We start from the raw sequence: 10,978 nt of genomic DNA on the forward strand, positions 1-10,978 counted from the left end.
CTGCGTTATCCATTGCGCCACTGGCCCTATAATTTAACTACCATAACTATAACTTGACAGAGCACCATGTACAGACCATTTCACATGCTCATTCACACATAGGGACATTTTATCCCAGCAAATTTCCTACAGTCTTGTTTATTTTGGAGGTGGGAAGAAACTGAAGAACCCATGTGGGGTGAACATGTAAAACTGCACGTGTCACAGTGCTGCCAGTAAAACAAATACTCATCTCATTATCTCTAGCCGCTTTATCCTGTTCTACAGGGTTGCGGGCAAGCTGGAGCCTATCCCAGCTGACTACGGGCGAAAGGTGGGGTACACCCTGGACAAGTCGCCAGATCATCACAGGGCTGACACATAGACACAGACAACCATTCACACTCACACCTACGGTCAATTTAGAGTCACCAGTTAACCTAACCTGCATGTCTTTGGACTGTGGGGGAAACCCACGCGGACACGGGGAGAACATGCAAACTCCACACAGAAAGGCCCTCGCCTGCCACAGGGCTTTAAGAGTTTCCTCTTAAAGAAACTGTTAACATTGCTTATCATATTAAAGGCCAGCGCGCAACTGTTTTTTTTTTTTTTTTCTCCGCCGGCCCACGCTGAACCACCGGCCCACTGGGAAAACTCCCGCTACTCCCAATGGCCAGTCCGTGTGTGACTAGTGGTGATGCTTCTATGTTCAGATTTTGGGAAAGCCATAACTCCGTTCTCATTGAGGCCCAGTTCCATCCCGTAAACAATCATTTTGGTTTATCAACTACCTGTGCTCAAACATGTCACAGGAGAGGCTCAATGGGCTGGCTATGCTCTCTATAGAGCGCGAACTTGCAAAGAAGCTGGACTTCAATGACCTTATTGACGACTTTGCCACAGCAAAAGTTCGGCGCATTGCATTTCGCACCTGAATAGTTGCAGACTAAGGAAATGTTCAAACTGTAAAATATGTTGAAATAAAATGGTTGACTGTTATAATGGGCTTGGAATACCTGTTATTTAAGGGTTGGAGTGAATGGAGACTGTGAAAAGAGGGGTTGGGTGTGGGTGGTTGCTGTGTGGCGATGTGCGTGCGTGCGTATGTGTGTGTGTGGGGGGGGCACTCAGATTATTTGGGGGGCAACACTCAGATTATTTTGTCCCGGGCCCAGCCAAAGCTGTCAACGGCCCTGGTTTCATCCCCCCCACTTTTGTTGAAACACAATTTCATCCCCCGCACTTTTGTCAGATTAAAATGACATCATTATGAAAATTATACAGCTACTATAAAATGTGTAACAAGGAAGTAAACTATTGCCATAACGTTAGACAAAAAACAGCCACGCAACGGACTCAAAACAGTTTTTCTCACCCGAACTTGGCGGACTCGCTCAGTCACCAAAACTGTCTTGTTTGTGTCACCACTAGAGGCCAGTATTTAGTATTCCAATCGAGTACGTGGGGAAGTTTTTTTTTAAATTGAAATTCAATCTCAATACAAAGCATGTGTACACTTAAGATTATAACCCAGTACATGTTACATGCTCATATAAGAGTATTTTAAAGAACTTAACATTACATCTCACATGTAGTCAAAAAACATAAAACAAACAAGACAAACACAAAACAAAGAAAGAAAGAAAAAGAGAAAGAAAAGAACAAAGAAAGAAAAAAAAACACTGCCATCTACATAGCCAAGTCTCTTTGTACTAACACAACTACCACAGACAATAAAAATAGGACAGTAATTTCATTTCTACATGTACAAGGGCTGTTAGATAAAATTGCAGATAATATTTTTAAGGACAATTGCTTTCTTGTCATTTTATTAAGTGAATTCCAGTATGTATTAAATTCTGTTTTAAATACTATAAAGTGAGGGAACGTTTTTAGATATCTGGTTTTATGAATAAAGAATTTACCTAAAATTATAACAACATTCACCATGTAATTCTCTTCTGAGTTTCCCCTTGTGGTGCCAAAAAGAATTTCTTCAGCTGTAAGTCTAGGTCCAGATATTGCAAACCAGTTCTTCACAGCAACCCAAAAACTTTGTGTTCCCAAACAATCACTGAAAATGTGTACAGTTGCATCTATTTCTTTCTTACAGAACACACATAGCTCTAAATCAATATTAAATCTGTGGTGTAGCAATTCTTTTGATGGATATATGTTATTAATGGTTTTAAAATGCACCTCTTTTGCTTTTGGTGGAATTGGGAACTTCAAATATTTAGTTCTGAGTGAGACTAACTGGCTTTCAGTAAAAGAAGTTGTATTTCTTATTGGTCTCACCAGGTGAAACTCTTCTCGTAAGCATTCTCTTATAAACTTGTTTGTACTTTTAATATCTAGTAGATGCACACCTTTCACAATTAAATCAGGCAACTTGGGTTGTAAACTGTCATATTTCAAATAGTTTTGGATAGTTTTAATCAAACCTTCAGGGATAGCTTTAATGACATTATGAAATTGTCGTTTCGGGGGGGTAAAACCATACTTAACACAAAATGTATTATAAGAAAAAATGTTCCCTTCATCATCCAAAATATCCAATATGGAACAAATATTCTTCTCTTTCCATTCTTTTATATACAAGGATTTACGACTCAATGTAACATATCTATTGTTCAAAATAGGGGAAGAATGGGGTGTGAAATTGTGCTTGTAGATAAGATTCCAGTACATTAGAACTTGCTGGTGAAAGTCTGACAATTTGATTGGTAATTTTGAAATGGCAAAGTCACATGACAGGAGATAAGGCAAGCCACCAACTCTACTAAAGATCAGTCTGGGTATACAGTACCAAAAGGCTTCACTCTTCTTCAAGTACTCCTTAATCCAGTTAAGTTTAATCATGTCATTTAAACAGTTAAAGTCAATAACTTTTAACCCCCCCTCTTTAAAGTCCTTGACAATGTATGCTTTCTGTAAATAGTGAGTTTTATTCCTCCATATAAAGCTGAAATTAGCTTGATTAACAGCTTTAATTTCATCTTTTGGGATGGCTAAGGAGTGTGAAGGATAGATGCACCTAGATAAAAATTCCATTTTTGTTAGGTACACCCTGCCAAAAACAGACAAGTCTCTTTGCTGCCATATATCCAGCCTTGTTTTCCCTTTCTGAATGGTGTCTGTTATATTAAGCTTGATTCTTCTCTGTTTGTCAAGTATTTTATTTCCCTTTTAACTGGTATACTATTAATGACCAACTCTTCACATTGTTTGATAGGCATGAGCTCACATTTGGTGATATTAAGGCATAAACCTGAGGCTTTGGAGAACATTTCAATCCCTTTAATCGCCACTGGGATTTGATGTTTATCCTTCAGAAAAATTGTTGTGTCATCCGCTAATTGACTTATGACTATATCTGTATCAAGCACACAGAGTGCTGTTAGTTCTGTGTAATTTTTAATATGAATAGCCAACATTTCTACTGCCAAGATAAATAGGTATGGGCTAATAGGACAGCCTTGTCTTACCCCTACTTGAATTGGAAAACGTGTGGTTGTTCCGCTGGGTAGAGCAACCACACTATTTATGCCCTTGTAACGTCTTGACAAAATTACAGAATCCATTCCCAAAACCAAAGTATTCAAGAGACTGAAAGAGGAAGTTATGTTCTAAAGTATCAAATGCTTTGAAAAAATCTAGAAACAGTATAAAACCTTCATTTTCTATCATATCACTGTAATCTATAATGTCCAGAATTAACCTGATGTTATTATGAATAGATCTATTCTTCATAAAGCCTGACTGAGACTCACTAACACATTGTTCAATACCTGTTTTAAGATGGTTTGCAAAAACATAAGTTAAAATCTTGTAGTCTGTTGTGAGAAGTGTAATAGGTCTTCTATTATCTAAAACCAGTGAATTTTTCCCTGGTTTGGGAATTAGTATTATAATACCTTGTTTCATGGATGGGGAAAGTGTGTGGCTGTTTAATATTTCAAGGAATGCATGGAAAAGAAAATGGTGCACGTCTGGCCAAAAATGTTTGTAGAAATTGGCAGTTAAGCCATCAACCCCCGGGGATTTGTTAATTTTAATTTTACTGATAACTGCATCCATTTCTTGAATCTGTAACTCTCCATCACAAGTGTCCCTGAATACTTCTGTAATTTGTGGAATGTGGTGTTTAATACTTTCAAAGAAAGTGAGTGTCTCGTTCTCTGAGAACTTGGAAGTATACAGTTGGCTATAGAAGGTTAGAATCTCTTTAGAAATAACCCTTTGATCCTTGCATAGGTTATTATCAATCAGTAAAGATCGTATTTCATTCCTTTGCTGTCTGTTTTTTTCAAGGTGACAAAAATATGCTGAGTTTTTTTCTCCCCTTCTATCCACCTAGCCCGAGATCTAACACAAGCACCCTTGGCTTTTCTTGCATACATATCATCCAACTTTGTCTGCAGAGTCAATAGAGTTTGTTTGTCATTATCTGTAAGTGTGGGCTTGTTGCATGTGGCATTCAGCTCCTTAATGAGCTGCAGTTCCTCTTGTCTTTGAGACTTTTTAAGATATTTACTGTAAGCGATTGAATATTGTCTTATTTTATACTTACAGAATTCCCATTTCAGTATGTATGAGGAAAAATCCTCCATATCCATAACCTCTTTTATAAGTTGCTTGACACCCATACAGTAATCATGTGAAAGTAACTCTGAGTTGAATTTCCAATAACCCTTAGAATGAAATTGTGGTTCGGGGGTTTTAGTACCAGAGAGATAACTGAATGATCTGTTAACGGAACTGCTGACATTCTGACATCAGACACCAGTCCTAAAAGAGGGTCTGATAGCAACCAGTAATCCAACCTAGACAGATGACTCCCATTTGGTTGAAACCAAGAAAATTGTACTTTGTTACCATTGTAGTGTCTCCAGGCGTCTTGTAGCGCATTTGAATGGCAGAATTCTTGAAATGTCTTATTCGGTGAATAAGTATGGCCTCTTGGGGGAGACCTATCCAACCATTCATCATTTACCAAATTAAGATCCCCTCCTATTAATACATTTTCACATTGGTAAGATAGTTTGCATCTCTCTATTTCATTTGTCATGTCTTTTAACAAGTCCAAATTCTTCTGTCTGTTGTTGTACCCATACACATTCAGCAAAATGAGCCTTGAGTCATTTAAGTGACTCAAAAATAGTTTTTACCAACTCAGAGTGATTTCCCGCCTCAAATCCTTCCTATCTCATAACGGTCTTGAAATAGTCATCCATGCTTTTATCACATCACGACTGGATTACTGCAATTCCCTTTATCTTGGCCTCCCTCAAACCTCACTTAGACGTTTACAGCTGGTCCAAAACGCAGCTGCACGTCTGTTAACTGGCACCAGGAGACGTGAGCACATCACTCCCATTCTGGCCTCCTTGCACTGGCTCCCAGTCTTTTTCAGAATACAATTTAAAGTCTTATTATTTGTTTTTAAAGCACTCAGTGGGCTGGCCCCAGCCTACATCAATGACCTTTTACAGCCCCACTCAGTCCAAAGGTCTCTAAGATCCTCTAACACAGGGCTTCTTCATGTACCTCGCTCGCGGCTGAAGCAGAGAAGTGACAGAGCTTTTTCTGTTGCTGCTCCACGTCTCTGGAATCAGCTCCCACCGGACATTAGATCTGCTCCCTCCATCTCTGCCTTTAAATCTAGGCTAAAAACCCATCTCTATTCTTTGGCCTTTCCCTAACCATCAGCTTATTGTTATTGTTGTTATCATTATAGTTTTATTTTATTTATTTCTTTTTATTTTTCTTTTTGATCATTTGTCTTTTAATACTGACTCTGTACAGCACTTTGGTCAGTGCATGCTGTGTTTAAATGTGCTATACAAATTAAGCTTACTTACTTACTTACTTACTGAGTCCATCACTGCAATCAACCAATGTCCATGTTCGTCTGCCTTCACATACAAGTGTTTCCCAGAACAGTTATTTAGCAAAATTGCCACTCCTCCTGACCGTTCTGTGCCATGACTGAAAAAAATATTTTCTCCCCATTGTTGTGTCCAAAATGTTTCATCCTCCCTCACAGAATGTGTCTCCTGCATAAACGTGAAAGTATTTTTCTGCCCTTTGCAAAACAAAAACAAAGCTTTCCTTTCCGTGTTGTCTTTAAGACCCCTTACATTTAGAGATGTAACTGAAACTTCTGTGGTAAACAACGACATAAATAAAAGAACGATGGACAAAAAAATAAAAGAAAAGAGCCAAACAGGCTACTCTAGTGGCTTTAAATTAAGCACCTGCCGTCAAAAGTAACGGTAAGTTTTTAACTTCAGCAACGCCCCTAATAAACATTTTCCTCCCTTTACATTTTATCGTAGTCAGCTGGTATACCCGATCACCTTTCCTATTCCTGGATGAGTTGTCCGTTGATGAATCCGAAGGGTCCTCTGAAGAATGCCTTCATTCCCTGCTGTCTCGCTCTTTCAATCTTTGGCCAGAGCGCGTTGCGAGCATCTCGTTCCGCTGTGGTGAGGTCCTCTTTGAAGCGTACCTTCCTCTCGGCGCACACCCTGTCGTCCTTCGCTTGTTTCCAAAGTGCGTCGCGGTGGGTTCTTGAGGTGAATTGTAAGATGATCTGACGAGTCTTTCCTGGTTTCGGTTTCCCCAGTCTGTGAACAGTGTCCAGAATTATGTCCATTTTGTGTGACCATTCTGGTATCATCCTTGTTATGAGCTCTGCTACCTCCTGTCGGGTATTCTCGCCCTCAGTTTCGGGGAGCCCATTTAGACGGAGGTTCCATCTTCTTTGATATCGCTCCAATTCCTCAGTTTTTTCTTTCAGCTCCAAATTCTCCTTCTGAAGCTCCCACACCGCATTTTCAAGCACTTTAGTCTTTTCTTGTCCCTCTTTGATGTTCGCAGCGTTAAACTCCGCTGCCTTTGCGACGTTAGCTATCATGATGTTGTTCTGTTTTAGCTGTGCACCGAAGTCCTCTACTAATGCCGTTAAGTTCTGGATAGCAGCTAGGACGTCCACATTAGACACGAATTCCGGCTGTAGTTTTGGCATTCCCTTCTGTTTCTTAGCAGAGACAGTGACATTGGATGGAGGGCTGTGTTGTCTTCTTCTTACCACAGAGCAAGTTGCCTCCATATCCTCTGTTTCTTCTTGGCAAACGTTAACGTTAGCTTCGTTAGCCGATGCTAGGCTCACCTCGGCCCCTATTTCCAGCATCAACTTTATTTCAGTTCCCGAGGCTTTAACTTCCTTGAACATCATTTTTCTGGCTTCGGCTGACTAAAAACAAGGTAAACGTTGGGAGAATATTTTAATGTTGGACTAGGCTTGCAGAGCATACCAAATGCGCGACTACTCAGCACGCCATCTTGCCGGAAGGTCCAAATAAGCTTGACCTCGACGTGATTTGAACACGCAGCCTTCTGATCTGGAGTCAGACGCGCTACCATTGCGCCACGAGGTCCCTGAGTACATAGAGAAGTAGAACATGTTTTTAGGCTTTTGTGTGATCACGTTGGGGATAATTAAGCTATTTTGTAGAACCATATTGAGTCCTCCTCAATCTCCTGTGAGTGGCTAACTTTTTGGTTTTGAAGTAGGGGTACACCATTTTAATGGTGCATGTCTATATCAACAACCTCCAAAACCTTGATTGATTATATGAACCTACATTGATTATATTACTGCTCTTGATTATGTCATCCAAAAATGTTAAGTTCCATTACATTATACTTAGTAGCAGCAGACACTTTTATCCAAAGCAACTTGGATAGGTTTGCTTGACATGTGCACTTAAATGTCTGTATAATATTAAAAAGTGAGTAATGTATGAATGATCTGTTCTAAGAAGGCTGAAAACATGGCTGCGAAGTAGCATGACACAAACACGTCTTAATAGTGTAGCTGTGTGTCATGTTCAGAAGAACAAACTTGACCTGTTGGACAGACAAATGATTGCTCAACAATTTGTTTCTTATAAGGAGCAAAGAAAAAACACATTTGGTTGTTTCAAACACAAATAGTGTGTCAGGGTAAAGTAAGGTTGTCAGGATTTTTTGACAGTGATGTTAAATAGTAGTAGTTACTAGTTGTAAAGTCAGTTGAGGCAAGTTTTTTATTACGAGTGTGTGTGTTTGTACCAAGTCTACTTTTCATACATTATTACTGTTTATCACTTTTTAGAAGAGTTTTTCAATTGAGATTTAAAGGCATTTCAAATCGAATGAATGTTCAATAATTGTTGTACAGTAATGTTATTTGGCCATTAAGTGTTTGTTGTATGTGTAGTCTGTTGCATCATTTTCAAATTTTATGCATTAAACCTGATGTAATGCATGATGCAAACAAGTTTTGTACACGAGTTTGAATAATTAAAGACATTAAAAGCAGGAACTGCCCCGTCTTATTTGAATGCTATACTAAAGAGGTCCTTCCAGGATGCTGCGCTTCTCCAACATGAACTGATTAGCCATGCCTCCTGCTCACACAAAGCGATCCCAGTCCAAACTGTTATGCATGATGGTGTATGATCTATACACTGTGTATGACTTCTTGGGCTATGTGAAGTTTTTGGTTTTGTTTATATCAGTGTATACCAGTGTAGGCAGCAATACTGACATCTCTGTTATAGAACAGTATCCTGTTACCTAGAATTATCACTCAATACTTTTTGCCTTCACTTACTGAATAATTACATAGCCCTGGCAGTAACAACACCAAAACCCAACATGATAGATCTCTGCATGAAATGCAGAACTTGGCTGGAGTCACCTGGATTTATAGGCTTTCTGCTGTCCTCCCTTTCATTTGCATCCATGGACCATGGGTATGAAAAAGTTCCATATCGGTCATTGACAGTACATCACAGTGTACATGGCTTCCCCATTCCAGAACACCCCTACTTTTGGAAAGCTTGATACGCCCATGACCTGAGAGATTGAACGTCACAGATGTTCAGTGTTGGTTTTTGGCCTTGCCCCTTACGAGCAGAGCTCACTGAACATTAGGTACTGAACATTAGCTCACTGAACATTAGGTAGAGCGTACTGTTACATTAGGTAGAAAGCTTTACAGAAAGTCCACAGAGTGTGTGGTTGAGACCAATTCTTAACTTGAGTGATTTAGCAAAGGATCTGTACATGTTCAGGAGTTGCATAAAGTTATGTTTTGCAAATTACAACTTGCTATAATGATTTTGGAATTTAAAAAAAGACTTATTTTTCCCAGCAACACTTTTTTTCAGGGTAAACTGGGACACAGTTCATTGAAAGAAAATAAAATAAGCAAAAAAAAAAAGACAACTTGGTGTGTTGAAGGCTTTCACCATTCTCCACAAGATGGCATCGTCAGTTATCTTATTGTGGGCCAAAGTACTAGGAACCTGCTCACATCCCTGAGAGATTTCAACTTCTTTGATTATGAATCCTAGTTTTCACAATAACACAGACTCTCTCTATCAGATATGCATAGTACTTTTATATATAATGCATGGGGGGGGGGGGGGGGGGGGGTTATTGTACAGATGTGAGATCTTATTCCAGTTGTGTTCCAATCTTTGGAGCTTCAACAAATCTGATTATTCAAGTCAAACTGAATAGTGTAACTGTCAACTCATAATCAACAAAATGACTTGTTTCTCTGCGTTAATGAAGAAAATTGAAATTGCAGTCAGGTTATAAATATAATTTCTTAATAATGTGTGACCTGTAATATATTTTTTCTGGAGCATGGACAAGCACATTACAGCTGCAATGAATAAAATGGGCTCTGGACAGGTTCACTTGGAATGGAGGTGTTTGTGATTGGATAATGTAAATAGTTTATTTTGCTTACACAGTTGAGTGTTTAAATGACAAATAGCAACCATGAGGTATGTTTTTTTTTTATTTTCATGTTTATGATATTAAAATCATACGAGGCAAATGAATAAAAAATAATCGATAAGAAAAAGAGGACAGGCAGGCCAGGGAGCAGATGAGGCTACAGGGAGGAAATAAGAAGCACAAAGGAAATTAAACACCCAGTTTCTCTCTCTTTCTCTGCAACCTTCACTTGATCCAGCAAACTTCACACACAAAATGCATCACACCTCTTATGGCTTGCTGGTATCAAGAGCAGCAGCTGGTTTGTTCCTCACCTCAGTGAAATAACAGGCTTTGTGATTACAAAGTCAGTAAGTCAATCATATTTTAATCATAGTACACTGTAAAAAATGATTTGTTGTTTTAACTTAAAAAAGTTAGTGCAAGGGTTGCCTTAAGGGCTGACTTAAAATTTTGAGTTCACTGAAATTAATATAGTAAGTTCACAACAATTTAACTTACTATGTGAATTCAAGTGAACTCAAAATTTTAAGTCAGCCCTTGCACTAACTTTTTTAAGTTAAAACAACAAATATTTTTTTTTACAGTGTAATAATAACTTGTTATTGTAAATTATTTATCATGATTTGTGTTTATTCACAGCAATTTCTGATCAGGCCAAACCCCCAAATGCAACAAAACCACTTATAAAAACAAATATTACAGGAAATTTAACATTTAATAATGTATTGATTATATTTTTACAGACTAGAATGATTGATTTTTCATAATTCCATGAATTCTGCTGACAGTCGGAGTTGAAGACAGGTTCCCCATGTGAGGCTGAATGTAAAGCCAGGATGCTTCAGTAAGAATCAACAATCTGTCAGTAACAATGGTGACACTGTCATGTGGTGCTGTGGGCTGGAGCTTCATGAACCTTTATGATGTGAACATATCATAGTACAGAAAGAATACTTTCACTCAGCTGAGACCATTCATCATGTTCACTGTTATATTCATGTGTCTGTGGCTTTCACTCGGTGAGTTAACTTTGACCTTTTTATTGCAGAAATATTAAGTGTTGAATTAATGATTTATTCGTCTGTGTGGTGGGAAGAAAAATCAGAATGTGGCTCTGACTTATGTAGTTCTGGCTTGATGGTGGAAATGATAAAAACATTATGTTCTCTTCTCTATGACAGGTGACTCC

The 10,978-nt window shown here is 38.6% G+C and overlaps 1 non-coding gene across 1 annotated transcript; it reads right to left on the reverse strand.

The window, feature by feature from the left end:
- Positions 1–7,355: 7,355 nt before the first annotated feature.
- Positions 7,356–7,427, reverse strand: trnaw-cca (transfer RNA tryptophan (anticodon CCA)). The gene has a single exon. It is a non-coding gene; the product is annotated as a tRNA-Trp (tRNA).
- Positions 7,428–10,978: the final 3,551 nt, after the last annotated feature.

Source organism: Neoarius graeffei, chromosome 1, assembly GCF_027579695.1.
Source record: "Neoarius graeffei isolate fNeoGra1 chromosome 1, fNeoGra1.pri, whole genome shotgun sequence".
NCBI classification, from domain to species: Eukaryota; Metazoa; Chordata; class Actinopteri; order Siluriformes; family Ariidae; genus Neoarius; species Neoarius graeffei.